Source organism: Arvicanthis niloticus, chromosome 1 (genome assembly GCF_011762505.2).
Source record: "Arvicanthis niloticus isolate mArvNil1 chromosome 1, mArvNil1.pat.X, whole genome shotgun sequence".
NCBI lineage: Eukaryota > Metazoa > Chordata > Mammalia > Rodentia > Muridae > Arvicanthis > Arvicanthis niloticus.
Window position 1 is genome coordinate 9,708,292 of NC_047658.1, and position 18,110 is coordinate 9,726,401.

Sequence of the window (18,110 nt, forward strand, 5' to 3'; positions counted from 1 at the left end):
TGGATAAGGTTACTTATGGATAAGTAGTTTATGATTGAGACCTGGAAGCTTTCCACTAAAGCTGCTTGTTTACCATAGCTTCTAGCCTCAATTTCAAGGTTTTTTTTCACAGAGACCCAAGACGTGTTAGCAGGCTGACTTAGGCCTATGGCTGATTTTAGCCTTCAGATAAGCAAACCTGCCCCTGACAAATATGTTATTCACACCTTTCTCCTCTTTCTTATTGTCTAGTGGCCTTTCTTCATTCCTAACAAATTTTAGTAAAATAATAACTAGAGTATTAATTTTAAGAGTTTGAGAATTAAAAGACACTCTGCTCACTAATGATCATCACTAGTATTTTCCTGTATATCTCATGATACCAATATGTTAATCTAGATTATTTGTCTGTGAGAGACATTACATTCTCATCATGCAGCAACCTGTTTGTATTCATTTCATTTCTTTAAAAACCCAGTTTGTTTTGTGAATATGTTTTTGTTTTAATCTAAGATATGGGGTATGGGGCTGCTTCACATTGTCCACAGCCACTAACGATCAGTGTCTCATGCTTTAGGAGTCATATTAATTTTTTCCAGAAGCAGACAGGTTTAGTTTGGAATTCTGGGGGCTCTCAAGAGGGTATAAATACTCAAGAGGCATGTGGTGTCTACTGCTCTGCTGCTGCTGCCAGTCCTTCTTGTTGCTGTTGCTGTTGCTGTTGCTGCTACTGCTTTTGCTATTGCTGGATTGCTATTTGGCTGTTTTGTTTGACTGCTTGATGGAGATAACCTGATCATAGAGATTGGATTTGCAAGAGGAACCAAATGACCCTATTCAGCAGAAAGTTGTCTCAAGAGGTCCTACACTCCTTTTCTTCTCCTTTTCTTCACTACTTGGTATTAGGGGGATGGGACAGACTGGGGTTTACTAAGTTTTGGAAGGTGGGTGGATAATAGGACCCAATAAAGTACCCCTAAAGTATAATTAGAGGTAAGGGAATACACAGATTAACAGGGAGAGATCAGTGAAAGAGTAGTTTCTTAATCACCAAACTGATTAAACTACACTTTTTGTTTTGTTTTTTTGTTTTTGTTTCTTTACTGTGTGTGGGCATGTTCAATCACAGATTTGAGGAAGCCAGAATACAGTAAGTAGGAGTTTGTTCTCTTCCACTATGTAGTCCCTGAGGCTTGAACTCTGGTAAATCAGTTCTAAGTGGCAAGTGCTTTACCTGCCGAGCTGTCTTGCTGCCTCTTATACCTGTGTTATGATCAAGACATAGTGCTATAATTTTGTCAGTTTCAATGTTGGTGGAAGTCTGTCAAAGAAACTGAGGCTCAAATAATTTTGTAATGCAGTGTGAATCTATTCTCATCTAGAATATACAGACTGCTGTTTCCTATTCTATTATTTCAAGCTCTTTCACTGTAACTGTCATTAGTAATTTTTTCCACCAAATTGGAAGTGAAGAGTCCAGTGGGTGGATAAATTTCTCATTTGGGGCTGGAGGGAGAAGGCTCAGCAGGTTAGTGCCCTGACCAATTTTGCAGTGGTTCAGAGTTTGATTCTTAGAAACTATATTTATAAGATTTTCCTCTGTTTGCAACTCCATCTCTAGGGGTATGACACCCATTCTTCTTAAGGGCAAGGAACCCCACATAAATACATGCACATTCTACACACATAAACAAAATAAAGTGCTAAAATATTTCTTTGTTCACAGGGTTAAGTACCACAAGTCAGATTTTGAGTTTCATCACACTGACAGATATACCACTCCAGATATTTATCTTGTGTCTGTGCTCACATACATTATCTCAGTTTCAGGCAGCTGCAAAGGCTAGATGCTTGATTTTGATCTTCTGAGAAAATAATTTTGTGACTGAGGAGCAACTGACAGACAGGATGACAGCTTTGCCTCCTCATTGTTCTGATACCTGTTGTCTCCTGTCTGATTTGCAGGTGTTATTGATGATTGGAAACACATTTGCACTATGGCCCAGAGAGAAGAGTTGCCATGATCTTCAGGAGAAGGTGTACAGTTTGGATCTTAGTATCCTTCTTGTCCTGGATGTTAAACCTCTTAATGCTCCTGAGCAGTAGCAGCTGCTTTTGTCTCCTTTACTCTTCTTCTTGATGTATTGAGCAGTAGTGAGTACCATGACTTGTTCATAAAAAGATGTTTAACACATATTTATGGAATAAATATTTTAATGGTATTAATAAAGCTGTATTCTGTGTTTAACATTTTTAGTGACTCTGGCTTTCAACAGCTGAGAAGCACAGAACAAGGATCCTTAGGATCTCTGAAGATCAACAGTAAGGGAGAAATTGTGGGGAAGCCTGCAATCAAAACTTCACCTACATGCCTCATAAAGAGACGAGAATCTATTAAAAAGTTTTGAAAGATGATACAAATGAAATTTAGAAGATAAAAGCCAATAAAAGTGACCACCACCATCAGATAGTATGGTTGCTCTGGTCTCAGCTTGGCCTCTGCGGACTTGATTGGAGTGAGGATGTGCTGCATTCGCTGGTGATGTCTGTGGAGGAGAAGCACCATGGAGACACTGGTCCAGACCATGATGCTCATGAATGTGGCATCATGGACAAACCTCAAGAAGACAATGCCTACACTGAATCCAGAAGTGGAACAGACAACTTGTTTTTATAGTCAGAGTTATTATCTGTAATCTGTGCCCAGTGACCTTAATTGGAATGTAGATGTTATTTAAGATACTGAAAACCAACAGCTGTAACAAGAATAACTAGCCAAATTTGGGACACTTCCTCTGAGTAAATTTACCTCTATTGACAGGAAAGCACAGTGACAACTGATGGATACTCAGGACACAAGTGGAACACAAGTTTGTGCTTCTTACAAACAGGCGAGTGAAGAATTCCAATTTACATTTGAGGTCAGTTGGATGATATCTTTGAGCAAAGTCATAATGTTGTTTGGAAATATAGTGAGGAAGAGAATCAGGGCATTGGCCACAGCCTGTGGCTTAAAATCACCTGTGCAGGCCTCTGTTGAGAACCAGTGAAGACTGGAGATACATTATGGAGTAACAGAAAGACATTGGCTACAGTCCCAACTCCAAACTGGCAAAGCAAGAGGATCTGAAGAGTCACTTCCTCAGTGGTTTTCAGGGAGTTATCATAGCAGATATGGAGAGGGCTTTACTCGACTCTGCAGTCATGATTAGGTCCTTGGGTTTGTTGTCCTCGGGTTCTGTTCTATTGCCCACACTTACCAATAGATTTGGGATAATTTGTCTCTTGATAAGTGAGACACTATTTTATCATAATACAGGAACTTTGCCTGGAGTAGAATGCATGCACAGTAACTCAGAATAAATTTTATAAATTATTGAATTACTTTTCTCTTGAGATAAATTTGCACTGCAACTACATCTTTATGGTTACATTTTCAATAACCTATACAATAACACATATTTTTTAACAGACCATGGCCTTTACATCTGAATAAAGACAGGAAAGGGATTAGTATGAATATGTGATTTCACCATTCATCAGAAGTCAATACAGTAGGAGGGAGTAGAGGCTGCCAATGGGATGTAACTTACTCAATAAAATCACTTAATCAATAGTAAATTAAAGAGTCCATCATCAGATTTTATCATTTGTATTCAATATAATTAGGAGTGAGACGAATCTGAAAACAGAATGTACCTTAATCGATTAAATAACATATTCAATAAAAAGAAAAGAAAAATGAACGATAAAATAATTAATAAAAATTTTTATATTAAAGTAAAATGTGCCGGGCAGTGGTGGCACAAACCTTAATCCCAGCACTTGGGAGGCGGAGACAGGCAGATTTCTGAGTTCTAGGACAGCCTGGTTTACAGAGTGAGCTCCAGAACAGCCAGGGCTATACAGAGAAACCCTGTCTACAAAAACAAAGAGAAAATAAAGTAAAATGTTTAAATAATGTGTATTTTAATAACATGTATGACTACCTATGTAATCAATAAGGTTTTGTAACTGAATCCAGTTGTAGAAAATTAAGTGTTGGCTTTGAGAAATGTTTTGTGCAACTGATCCACACAACAAAGTACCTAAATATTTCTGATAAAGCCACCTGTGTACTGTTACACAGATAAACATAGGTTTTACATATGTATCCTCCATGTGAACAAGAAAACACTTGTTAGGAAGATTCATTCATTGATTGTTTTCCTGATCTTAATTTTTGTTCTATAAAGTCATGTGCCAGAATCTTACCTTGAATCATCTCCAGCCTTTCCTCCAAAAATTATTAATGCTATCACTATTATATTCTTTGTAGAGGGATGTTGGTCTGCATTCTACTTGTTATATGTTTTCTAAAGGACCAGAGAACCTCCATTTATCAAAGTTCAACATCTCACATACAGATGTCAATTGAATGCTGTTTTCTGCTGAATATTAATCCAGAAAACATACACTGATTTGAGGTGGAAGCAAAATATTAATGTACTTGAGTTAAACTGCAGTCTTCAAAAAATAATGCTTCATGTTGGCTTCAGAAGACAATGTACACTGAAGAAGGGAGAAGAGATTTAAGCAGAAGTCTATGGTTCAAAGAATCCCACCTTCTGAGCATAGTCACAGTGAGCATCCTCGTTGAAGGCCAACCTCCAGAACACAGATCCTGTAGAATCATATTCATGACATCTGTCCAATGAAATGGTTCTCTGTGTCCCTCTTTGTCAGAGAAATGATGCAAGGGCATCCACAATGGTTTCTTATCCTCCTTGCAGTGCTTTGAAGGTAACCCACCAGAGTACAGGTTTTCCAGTCTCAAAATAATAGCATATGACATCCTTCAGAGAGATTATTATTGTCTCATATGTGACGTCAGGGCATTTGTCTACATGGTGTCTTTTGTGATATCTCTGATGAAGGAAAATCATTTTTCCCCAGAGCAAATCTCCATTTTACTTTCTGATGCTTATAATGATGTCTACAAGTTTCAACAGATTTTAATTAGTACCTGGGCAGAAGTGAGCGATGGGTTTTCATGTTTCCTTTGGGAGAATCTAAGTTCTGAATTGATCTTGTAGTCAGATGTAAATTGGGACACTCAAGGGTAGAACAAGGGACTCATTACATGCATTTCTCTAGAGTACTTTCCTCCCGACCATTTAACTCTTGCAAAATATGCTGACAGGAAGTCGTTTGAGAAAACTGCCATCCTGTCATTCAGATTTTGTAATTCCCCAGGAATCTGCCTCATTTCAACTTTTCCCATGTTTATCCCAGGACACATACTTCTGACAAATTTACTAACTGAAGCTGCTCTTTTCCACCTAGATCCTGGGCTTATTCTAATAACCACTTGTTTTCAGGTAGATTGTGACTTGTTTTCTGAGATAATCATGAATCTTTATCAGAAGCCGAGTATACTTTGTTAGTATATTCTGTTGTATACTAACAAAGAGTATATGCAACGTATATACAAAGTATATACTCTTTGTTAGTATATACTTAGTATTCTGGGAAACTGCAGTGTAAACAAGGAACTGTGTATACAAAATCAAAGACCTGGAGTCCGCAATCATTAAGAAATAAATAGATCGAACCACACTCATTTCTGTTCTAGGGATAATAGACTAGTAGAGACTCTGTTTTGATCTTCAATGATAAAAATAAAAACTCAGTTTATAAATATAAGAATTGCATGTTCTAACCTTTATTGAAATTCATACCTGCAGCAAGATTGTCTTAGGCACAGTCAAAGAACAAGCACCTGGATGTGTAGCAAACAAGTTATTATTGCAAAAATATTTGTTACTAATGAAATAACCAGCATTTGTAAGAGATATATGTGGAAATATGACAAAAAGAATAACTTGTCATTACCTTACATTTGTTCATGATAAGCATACAACGATGATTTTAACTGTGAAATTTATGTTGACAAATTGAAAAGTACACACACAATGTGGAATAACCTTAAATGTCAGAAATTTATAAGAGTCATAGCATGTTGAAAAATAGGAGATAGAATACAGTGTTATAAGTGATCAATAGTGATAATGGAACATGAAGTGTAAATTTCAGTGTATATAGGAGGGAAAGCAGACAAGAAAGTATGGAGAGGAATCACTAACACTAAGTGTCTTTTGAAAAACGTTAAAGAAACAGTGCTATTGGGGCATTCTGTAATGTGTTCACATGCATGTTTCAAATGAGTTTTAGTAAACCTGCACTATACTAGGTAGACAGTTCCCCACATAGACATTAATGGTGAATAATGTCAAACCCTATTCCAGTATTTGGTGACGTCTTTTTCCAGCTGCCTGACAACTCTCAAAGTACAATCCACCCCACCCCCAATCATTATAGGCCATTACCACTGGTGCTCGTGCTTCTGTAAAACTTGGTGGTTAAAGACACCATATACTCCTGCCCACAGGAAGATCATTTTTGTTTTCCCAAATTTTAGCTCAGTTTAATCATGTGAGGTTGTCCTCCATAGGTGCACTCACTAAATATATTTAGTACAAATACAATCCCATTAACCACAGAAATTGTAGACAGTGCACCTACATTTTTTTCCAGGTTTTATGTTAGTGCTTGGGCTCTGAGCAGACATGAGAGCAGTGTCTTATAACTTTGCAAGATCATTGATAGAATATGTATCAAAAGTTAAATTGGGGAACCAGGTACCTATGGAGTCCATTTTGTGCTGATATTTGAGCACATTTTCACTAGAAGCAACACTAAGGACACGAGTCTAATTCTGAGGCAGGTGAAGCTTGTTTATGAGAAAGTGGTAGTAGTTAAATGTAGGTCCATAAAAATTATAGGCATTGCACCTTGATTTTTATAAGAATGTCTTTTTCCTTGAGGACCTGCCCTTTGGGTAGGATGTTCCCTGAGTCTGGATGTGGTTCAGCCATGGGAGCATGCATAATAAAGTCAAGTAGTGATCCTGTCAACTTTGAGAGCACTGAGAGCAGTCAGCAAAACTATGTATTGTCCTTTCTGGTGTGGCTCCAAGGATAGCTTCTGAGGTCTCTTACAGATCACCCAGTCATGAGTCTGGCAATTTTGCAGCATAGGTGGATGAGTAACCTTGTAGACTGTTGCGCGTCATGGCCAGTCTTGCTTTGCCTGTGGACAAAAGTCTCCACAGAACATATTGACAAGTGATCAAGGACATATCAAAAACATATTTGACAGTGATTTCACTAAGCACATAATCTCTTAAGATAGAAAGTACAGGTCTAGGTCTTCCATACATCATTTCAAAGAGGTTAATCCCAAAATATAAAGAGTATTTTAGGCCATACATAGGGTGAAGGGAGGAGAGTTATGAAGTCCATTCCCTTCTGCATTGTTAATTTAGTGAGGGTCTGTGGGTCCCAATCCCTGAAGGCTTCCCACAAATATCTCTGGCCCAGCAGGGTGTGGGTGTTTGGGCAAAGGGGATCAAGTGAGAGCAGGAAGGGGAATCATCTCTTCTGCCTCCACTGCTGCCTCTGCCCTCATCTCCCATGTCTCTGCTGTTGCCACCCATTTACTCCCGGATGCTGCACCTGTCACTCAGCTCTGAGTGCATCCTCACCACCACTTTCATGACACTGGGGGTGTGGTATGAAGTGGAGCCTCTCTGTTTCTGCTTGAATTTACCTGTGGCAGCATCATTTCATGTGCTCACTGGCCATCTGGATATCGTTGAAGACAAGGCTATTCAGATCTTTTGCTGGGTGGGGTTTTTGTGTGGTCTGTGTTTGTGCCCATGCATGTAGATGCTAATGAGTGTGAGCACATGTGGAGACTGACTTCAGTCTGTTCTTTATTTAAATATTTATTTACTCATCTACTTAACGTGTACAATATGTATCTGTTTATGTGTGCCATGTATATGCAATTACTGGAGGCCAGAATAAAACATTGGATCCTCTGTTTGGAAGTGGAGTTACAGGCAGTTGTGAATGGCCATGTGGGTGCTGTAAACCAAACCCGAGTCTTTTTCACTGAGCATCTCTCCAGCCCCTTTACCCTCTTTTTGAGGTGGGGGTCTTGTTGAACCTGGAGTTCACCCTTTTGGGTAGATTATTTAGTTGGCCTTGTGTGGAACAGTGGGCTATGGGACACCACTGGGGGCCTGGTAGAGCACTCTCTTGAGAGTTTCTATTGGAAGAGCTGTTGGCTATGCTCCCAACCCATGGATTTTCCTCATGACTCCCACAGTCCTTGGCTTTGAAAGCTGCCCTTATTTTTGAATTTCTTGCTCATTGACCTTAGAAGACAACTAAACTTTTCCTATAAATGGCCAGAGAGTGCCACCCTAAATTGTTATTCATATAGGTGACTCAGAACCTTTGAAATGTGACCATTTGGAGGGAGACATCATGGTGTCAGTAGGAAGAATTTGGCCAGGCAAGCAAACCAGTCCAGCCAGCACAGGTTAGGCTCTGCATCCTTGCCTGTAACCCTGCCAGCTCTCTTTGGGGCATTAGTTTCCTTGGGGGTTGCTTCACTGCCTGGTCAGTATAAAATTCATCCTGGTTTAGGGAAAGAGGCTGTCCTCTCTGACCACTGAAGACATTCTGCAGGGAAGAGTGACTAGAACACAGGCAGGCTTACCCAACATCCTACCTACAGCCAGCCCTCCTTCCTGCAGTAATTTGGATGGAGCTGGGAATTCCCAGCTGCTTAAGCTTGTTTCAGTGAGAACAGGGTATCACACTAGGCAACCGCCTTTCACAGGCCAACTCTATTCAACCTTTTTGACTCCTGACAGTACCTACAGCTCAAGTATGCCCACTTACCTCTCTTAGGTACTTGTGTACTTCTTAAAAATTTTACTTTCTATGAAAGGTATTTGTGAGCTGAAAATGTGCTGTTAGTTATTATTATTATTATTATTATTATTATTATTATTATTATTATTACTATTGCTACTCCTACTATTTTTTTCTCCTGAGACAAGAGTTCTCTGTATAACAGCCTGGGCTGTCCTGGAACCCACTCTGTAGACCAGGCTGGCCTTGAACTCAGATTTGCCTGCCTCTGCCTCCCTAGTGCTGGGATTAAAGCCATGTGCCACTACTGCCACTCCTGAAAATATGTTGCTTTAAAGCAAGCACACAGTGCTTCATTATCTATTTGGCATTAGGCTCACCTCCTTAGGTTTTAAAATTGGTCTTTTCTTTTCTTCTTTTTTGTGTGTAGAAAGGACCTTGCCTTAAATTCACTGTCATGCAGTCCTGACAGGGAGAAAGGTGGCTTTGTATGCCTCTGTGGACTTGAGAAGGGGAGCTGGTGAACTATTCACATCATTTGTCTCAGAAAGCTGACTTTGATGGTTATGTGTCCCCATTGCCAATTTCCCCCTCCCTAGCATCCCATCATAAAGAAGCAGGTTGTACAGCACCTACCAGATGTGGGTTTGACACAGCCTCAGAGTGGGCTACAGTCACTCATTTGCCAGATTACCTCAGGGCAGCATTTGGGCACTCATAGCTGGTGAAAGAGGAAGAGAGCTTCCAGGGTGTGGTGAGAGGCCAAGAAGAGAGACTCCAGAGTGTCCTCTGGGTTGGTTGGCAGGGTATACCTTGTGAGGTCCTGGCATATGACTGTGGGCCTTGGTTCTGCTGGGAAATGGGAAGGCAGAGGGAGTTTGAGGGGTGGGCAGACCCCTGGAGAGCAAGTGTCAGGCAAAGTGCACCCAGCCCTCAAGAGCAGGAAGAGTTGGCCTTGGACAAGAGACACATGTAGGAGGCTGGGCTACCCTGAGAGGTGGGTGTTGTTTTCAGGTGTCCAGATCAAGCCTCCTATACTCTAGTTGTTCATGGTTGTGATGGTGGGGAAATCCAACTTAACTTGCAATAGAGCCTAATAACTATGTGGGTGGGCCTTGCTTGCCCAGATAGAGGGGGCCAGCATACCTCCCAATCTGGTATCCCACTCTCTTTGTCCAACTTGTTTCTCCTTTTCTGTTTCCCAACCTGCTGTCACAATTATACAAATGTGACACCATTACTTCCTAGCCTGCAGGTCCTGGCCCTCCCATCCTCATTGAGTTTCAGGTGTCACTTGTGTTTGCTTCTCCTTGCATCCCTTCCCTTGACCTTCTATAGCTCTTGTTGGTAGACTTTGATGAGAGCCTGGTATCCTTAGGCAGGTCCAGAGAAAGGCTGGCAGAGAGAACATCCACTCGGAAGGAGAACAAGTATCAGGGATATAGATTATGAACACAAAATACTTGAAACACCTTGAGTGGTTGGTGCCCATGGGATAAGGTGTATGGGATATGCATTGGTACAACCCAGCATTCCCTGGGTTGGAGGACTCCAGAAAGGAGAAGCTTCCCTGGGCCACCCACTAAGCTGGAATCCATTGGCAGTCTGCACATGGATGTTTCCTGTGGGTCTGCCAGCTCTGACTTGCCTCCTTCCCTGTTGCTTCACAGTGGACATCCTGATCATGGATGAGGATGAGGTCCCAGCTGATCCCCACCAAGCCGGCCCCACCCCAGTCTGCACCTTTTCCTGGACCCCCGAACTGACTGTGACTTCCTGCACCCTACATCTGCACTGAGAGTGGCTAAGCTTCCACCACTGGTTGAAGCTTAAGCAGCACCAAAGCAGGCACCCAGGCGAGTGGCCAAATGCCTGTACTGACTGTGGCAAGACCTTCTCCCAGAGCTCGCACCTGGTGTAGCCCTGGAGCATTAACACAGGCAAGAAGCCATTTGCCTGCTCAGAATGCAAGCCCTTTAGCTAGATCTCCAACCTTATGCAGCACCAGCGCATCCACACAGGTGAGAAATCTTGTACTTGTCCCTACTGCGGCCACAGCTTCACACAGAATAGGGGCGCTGACCCTTCATTAACTTCTTCAAGCTGATTACAGGCATTGAGATATTAGAAGATGGGCAGGAGGAAGAGTAAATTGATTAACCTCTGATGCTTTGTCTTCACTGCATCCAGCTGGAATTCCAGAACATCAGAATTTCAAGCAGGTCTGCTCAGCTTGCTTGATGAGTAGATATACCAACGCTGTGGATTCTGCAAGATACAATTCTCAAAAAATTTTACTATCAAGATAATTTTTTGTTTGAATACTGGAATCTAGTCTTCTGACAGCCTGCCTCTGTCATGTCTAATTCATATAATTCTTGGCATTTCTATAAGGGTGTGTTCCCACCATCCTCCCATTCCCACCTCCCTGCTCTCAAATTACCCAACACTAGGGAATACAAAGTTTCAGGCACCAAGCCCCTCCACTTCCACTGATGCCTGACAAGGCCACTCTCAAGTACCTATACAGGTGGAGCCATGAGAACCTCCCTTTGTGCTCTCAGGCTGGAGATTTTAGAATGGCTACTCCAGCTTGTGTCTTAGGACCATTTGCTTGAAAAAAATTGTTTTCCAGCCTTTTATTCTAATGTAGTGTCTGTCTCTGTCACTAAGTTCAGTTTCCTGTATGAAGCAAAATGCTGGGTTCTGTTTATGTATCCAATTCATTAGCCTATGTCTTTTAATTGGGGAATTGAACTGGACCAGACCTCTGCCTGGTCTGCTATTGTGTGGACCCCAGATCCCGCCCAAGACATTCTGGAGGCTTCATGGATCCCACAGCCAGCATTAGGTAGGAAAACCCACATACTGCCCTAAGCCCATAACTGGGTGCTGTGAGCGCTCAGGTTCCAGCAGATACCCCCCCTCCCTGCCCCTAGGGACTAGCACTCCCATTCTGCCCCTCTCCCAGATCTGAGGCCTGGACCAGACCTCTGCCTGGTTTGCTATTGTGTGGACCCCAGATCCTGCCCGAGACATCAGGAGGCTCCACAGATCCCACAGCCAGCGTTAGGTAGGAAGACCCATATACTGCCCTAAGCCCATAGCTGGGTGCTGTGAGCACTCAGATTTCAGCAGATACCCCCCCTCCCCACCCCTGAGGACGAGCACTCCCCTTTGCCCCTCTCCCAGATCTGAGGCCTGGACCAGACCTCTGCCAGGGCTGCTGTTGTGTGGACCCCGGATTCCACCTGAGACATACTGGAAGGTCCACTCAACCCAGAGCCACAGAGGAACAACTGAACTCAGAGCATCAGACAACATATCTTGAGATATCCTAGAGGAGACACTGCACCCAGAACAGCAGACACCTAGCTGGACTGCTACCTTGGAGGCACCATATCCTGAGGCATCCTAGAGGTACCACTGTAATCAGTGCAGCTGGAAAAGATCACAGAGACATCTGGACCCCTAGAAGATCAGACACAAGTGAGATAACTGGAAAGGCAGGCTTCAGTCAGAGACAGCAAGTACAGGCAGCACTGGAGTTAACCAGATGGTGAAAGGCAAGCGCAAGAACATAAGCAACAGAAACCAAAGTTACATGGCATCATCAGAACCTAGTTCCCCCATCATAGCAAGCCCTGAACACCCCATCACACCAGAAAAGCAGGATTCAGAATTAAAATCACTTCTCATGATGATGATAGAGGACTTTAAGAAACACATAAATAACTCTCTCAAAGAACTTAAGGAGAACACTGGTAGACAGATAGAAACCCTTAAAGAGGAAACACAAAAATCCCTTAAGGAATTGGAAGAAAATGCAACGAAACGGGAGAAGGAATTAAACAAAACCATGCAGGATCTAAAAATGGAAGTAGAAACAATAAACAAATCACAAAGGGAGACCACCCTGGAGATAGAAAACCTAAAAAAATGATCAGGAGTCATAGACACAAGTATCACCAACAGAATTCAAGAGATAGAAGAATCTCATGTGCAGAAGATACCATGGAAAACATTGACACAACTGTCAAAGAAAATGCAAAATACAAAAAGCTGCTAACCCAAAATAGACAAGAAATCCAAGAAACAATGATAAGGCCAAACCTAAGGATAATATGTATAGATGAGGGGGAAGACTCCCTACTTAAAGGACCAGTCAATATCCTCAACAAAATTATAGAGGAAAACTTCCCTAACCTAGAGAAAGAGATGCCCATAAATATACAAGAAGCCTACAGAACTACAAACAGTTTAGACCAGAAAAAAGAAAACTTCCTGCCACATAATATTAAAAAATTCAAATGTACAAAACAAAGAAAAAATACTAAAAGCAGTAAGGGAAAAAGGCAAAGTAACATATAAAGGCAGACCTATAAGAATTACACCAGACTTCTCAACAGAGACCATAATGAATTTGTAAATTGCTCTTTCTATCTCTATGAAGAATTGATTTGGAATTTTAATGGGTATTGCTTTGAATCTGTAGATTGTTTTTGGCAGGATGGCCATTTTTACTAAGTTAATCCTGCCAATCCAGGAGCATGGGAGATCTTTCCATCTTCTGAGATCTTCTTTGATTTCTTTCTTCAGAGACTTGAAGTTCCTGTCACACAGATCTTTCATTTGCTTGGTTAGATTCACTCCAAGATATTTTATTTTATCTGTGGCTATTGTGAATTGTGTCATTTCTTTAATTTCTTTCTCTGCCTGTTTATCCTTTGGGTAAAGGAAGGCTACTGATGTGTTTGAGTTGATTTTATATCCAGCCACTTTGCTAAAGTTGTTAATCAGGTCTAGGAGTTCTCTGGTGGATGTTTTAGGGTCACTTAAGTATACTTATCATATCATCCGCAAATAGTGAAATTTTGACTTCTTTCCTTTCCTATTTGTATCCCTTTGACTTCCTTTTGTTGTCTAATTGCTATATCTAGGACTTCCAGTACTATATTAAATAGGTAAGGTGAGAGGGGGCAGCCTTGTCTAGTCCCTGATCTTAGTGGGATTGCTTCAAGTTTCTCTCCATTTAGTTTGATGTTGGCTACTGGCTTGCTGTATATTGCTTTTACTATGTTTAGGTATGGGCCTTGAATTCTTGATCTTTCCAAGACTTTCAACATGAAAAGATGTTGAATATTATCAAATGCTTTCTCAGCGTCTAGTTAGATTACCATGTGGTTTTTTTCTTTGAGTTTATTTATGTAGTGGATTACATTGATGGATTTCCGAATATTGAACCATCCCTGCATTCTTGGGATAAAGCTTACTTGATCTTGATGGATAATTGTTTTGATGTCTTGTTGGATTCGGTTTGCGAGAATTTTATGGTTTTGTGGGAATACAGAGGATTAGCTAGGATTTATTGCATAGCCATAACCTATTGGTAGAAATCTGTACAATTATTATCAAGATGAAGATGTAATTTCTTAAATGGCACCAATTTACTTTAAGTACAAATTTTAAGGTTTTCTTTGGTATAAGCTTCTTATTGATATTAAAGTGAGATGAATATTGTTATTCTCATAGGCATTGTACCAATATAACACATTTAGAAATACAAGGCCTAGACTCAGTCCTTCTTTAACTTTTTTAAAACAGATTTGAGATGGTTAGCCTGTTAGTGAAGGGACTATAGCAAATTCATGGCTTGGAGTTTATTGTTAGGGTGTTTTCTATATTTCATTTGGCTGAGTGGAGTTAACAGACAACAATCCAGATTACCTTACATGGATATTTGGTTTTCAAAACATCAGAAGTCTACAGAATTGACATGACAAACATTTCTGTATTAATGTTCATTTTGATTAAAGACATGTCTGCTCCTGACAGCTTACTATATTGAATTCTAAGAAGAAATTGAGCATCTTTGGAGTTACTCCAGTTGTGGGGAGACAGCCACTAGACAAGAATTGCCTCTTTCCATCTGCAGACAAATTACTGTCCAGAAAATGACACAGTTGCAGAATAGTCGACTGATTTTATCTTCCTAGACAGAGTAATCAGCCCTTAATAATTCTGCAGCACTAAGGTCTGTCAGATGATCCTGGGCCAGAATGCAGAAGAATAGATGCTCCAATGTCTTGTAGTAGAGGGAGAGTCCAGGTGATCAGAGGTCTCTATAAATTGGCTAAGGTTTAGAACCTATGCTTTGTGCTTTTTACAATTATAGTTATCTCAGTCATTCTGGATTTCTGACAGGGTTGAAAACTTATGTTCTCATAGCCAATCCTGGCTATTTACCTTGAGAGAAATGATTTGAGTGGATGGTTTTCAGCTGACATTCATTCTAACGGTCAAGGAAAAAGCCAGGCTCAGAACTAAGTGTTTTAGTTAGGATAGATGGCAGAGGTTCTGGTTAGTCAACAAAATGATGGACTGGGTATTAGGACTATCCTGTACCTGACTGGTACAAATAGGCATAATTATGCTCTAAATGTATTTTGAGAGAAAGGTTTTATTTTAACAGGAAGGGTGCTATGTAGGAGGAGCTAAGGTGGGAGGAGTACTGAGAGGAAGAGAAGGAGTAAGGAGAGGAGGAGAAGGAGGAGAAGCTAGGTGATGAGAGAGAGAAAGAGGGGGAAGACAGGGAGGCAGATGTTCACGCATCTCCACCAGTTAAAGATAGTTGTATCTAGGTTGGGTAGTGGGTTACACCTCTGATTGAGCATTACCAAACTTATAAAGCCTTTGATTAACATTTTTTAAAAAGTGTATAAATGCAAAAAGGAAAAGGGGGCATGGGATAGGGGCTTTCTAAGGGGGGGAGGAATGGGGAAAAAGGATGGCATCTGAAGTGTAAATAAAATAGCCAATAAAAATGAAAAAAGAAAAGTATTTAATAAAATATTTAATTAAAAAAAAAAGAAACCAGGTGGATTGGACAGATGTCCAGCAGCCAGGTTGTCATTATTGTCATTTCTTCTTTTTCTGGCCATTAAGATTTCTATATATTTGTGTATGTGTATGCAGGTGCAGTGCCTGCAGAAGCCAGAGGAAGGTGCTCGTGCCCTTGAAGCTGAAGTTACAAGTGGTTGTGAGCCATTTAATATGGGCGCCTTGAACCAAATCCAGTTGCAAGTGCTGTTAAGTGAGAGCCATCTTTCCAGTTTTGCCTCTGGCCTCTAAAGGGAGATTTGTACTACTTGTTTTCAGTGACTTTCATGAGCTAGAGCTGTGGCAGGTGCCAGCACACAGCTCTGAGCAATGACCATGGATCAGATTTTCTGTTTTACCCATTAATAATAATTCATCCATGAATGAGTGACTTAGCCTGAAACTGCCTCCTTGCTTACCAGTGAGACTAAAGACGGTGGACACCCCATAGATATGTTTCGAGAAGGAAAGGAGGCAGGCACTGATGAGAGCTGGTAAATCTCATTTCAATTTAAATAGTGGTTTCTACAATTGCTACCTCTTCACTCTCCTCTCTATACAAAGGACAAGTGGATGAGTAACAACTGCCCCACCTGTCCATGTAGAAATATGTCTATAAAACAACAATCTTAGACTTGTCTCTTCTGTTATCTCCTTTGTCTCCCCAGGTCAGAGTTATCTGGCATTCCGATGATCCTATTAGTACCCTCCTCCTCTTTTTGACATGTGTAGTGTGTGGATGTATGTATATTTGTGTGTCTGTGACTGCACATGAATGTGCAGGTGAAATGTCTCTACATGGGTGCTTGAGGCTCAAGGTTGACAGTGGGTATCTTCCTTGATCAATGTCTGTCTTTTTATTGAGGCAGGGTCTCTAATTGAACTCAAAGCTCATCACTTTGTCCAGTCTGACAAGCCAGATTGCTCTGGAGATCCTGTCTGCCTTTATAGTGATGGATGTAACCCACCAAGCCCATCCAGCATTTACAGGGGCTCTGGTGATCTGAACTCTGGTCCTCATGCTTGTAGAAGGTGTTCTTCACAGAGGAACATCCCCAGCACTTTTTCTTGGTGTGTGTTTATGTGTGTGTGTGAGGGGGGATTCAGAGAGAGGGTGAGAGAAAGATGGTGAGACAGAGAGACATGAAGACACAGAGACAGACACAGAGACAAATAGAGACAGATAGAGACAGAGAGACAGAGACAGAGGCAGACACAGAGATAGAGAGACACAGGACAGAGAGACACAGAGACACAGACAGAGAGACAGAGTCACACATGGAGACAGAGAGAGACAGGTAGAGAGACCAACAGAGAGAGATTGACAGACAGAGACAGGCAGACAGACAGAGAAAGAGATAGACAGACAGAGACAGACAGGGAGAGACAGAGACACACAGAGAGACAAAGAGGAAAGACAGGTAGAAGACAAGATCTCATTGTATTACCCAGGTGACTTTAGACTTGATGGGATCCTTTGGTTTTAGCCCCTTGGGTGCTTGTCATATACAACTATACCCTATTGGGTATTATAACTATATACCTGTGCCACCAATGTATACCTGTGCCACCAAATGGTCCACTTTGGGTTTGGCCAACTAAGAAGGAAGTCATAGGTCACTGAATGAGTGGGTAACTATAACTGTGGGGTCAAGTGTGGATTAATCTACTTGGGTCATATAGGTGTCACACACTAAAAGAGCTTTTTTAGGACCAAGATCTTTGGCTGACACCCACTAGACTCCCTTTCAACAGAAGGGCTGCCATGATTGAATGAATGGGGTTTCTTGTATGCCCCAACATCAGGACATTCACCAGTCCCACCCATCTCTGGGGCATCTCACATGCAATAGAGTCATGGAATGAGAAGGGAGACTCACATCAGATTCTTCAGTGATCACTTTGAGCTGTTCAAGGTGTCCCTGAGGGATATCATACTCTTTACTCCCACCATATATCTGGCCAGGCTGAGACACTCTATGCTGGTGGTTGAAAGAAGGAGTGTGGAGATCATCACATAACCAGCGAGGGTTAACTCACAGGAATCCAACCTAGAGAGGGGCAGCACAACATTATTTTCTTGTCCCTCTTGGGTAACCCTCTCTCCACTTAGCTCCTTAGGAACTGAGGTGACTGCTCAGTTTCTCTTCTTTCTCTCTTCCTCACAGTAGGCTGTCAACACTGTCACCCAGCACACCACACCCCCATAGATGCAATATGCCATCTATATTTGCTAACTGGAAACAAAAACCACGGGGCTTGCGTGTTCTCAATGGATAAAGGTGCTCACCACCTATACCAAAAACCTGAGTGTGATACCAGGACCCATACAGTACAAGAAATGAATGCATTGCTCCAGAGTTGTTCTCTGACCACACACATGCTACATGTGCACACAAAATTAAATCTAATTAAAAAAAACTCAAAAAGTGTCAACTCCATAGCATGCCTTGATGGAAAAGTCTTCACAGGATAGCCTGTGTC

At 41.4% G+C, this 18,110-nt stretch overlaps 1 pseudogene; it reads right to left on the minus strand.

The window, feature by feature from the left end:
• Positions 1 to 2,248: 2,248 nt before the first annotated feature.
• LOC117719746 (vomeronasal type-1 receptor 4-like) overlaps positions 2,249 to 18,110 on the minus strand; it is a 51,114-nt pseudogene continuing 35,252 nt past the window's right edge.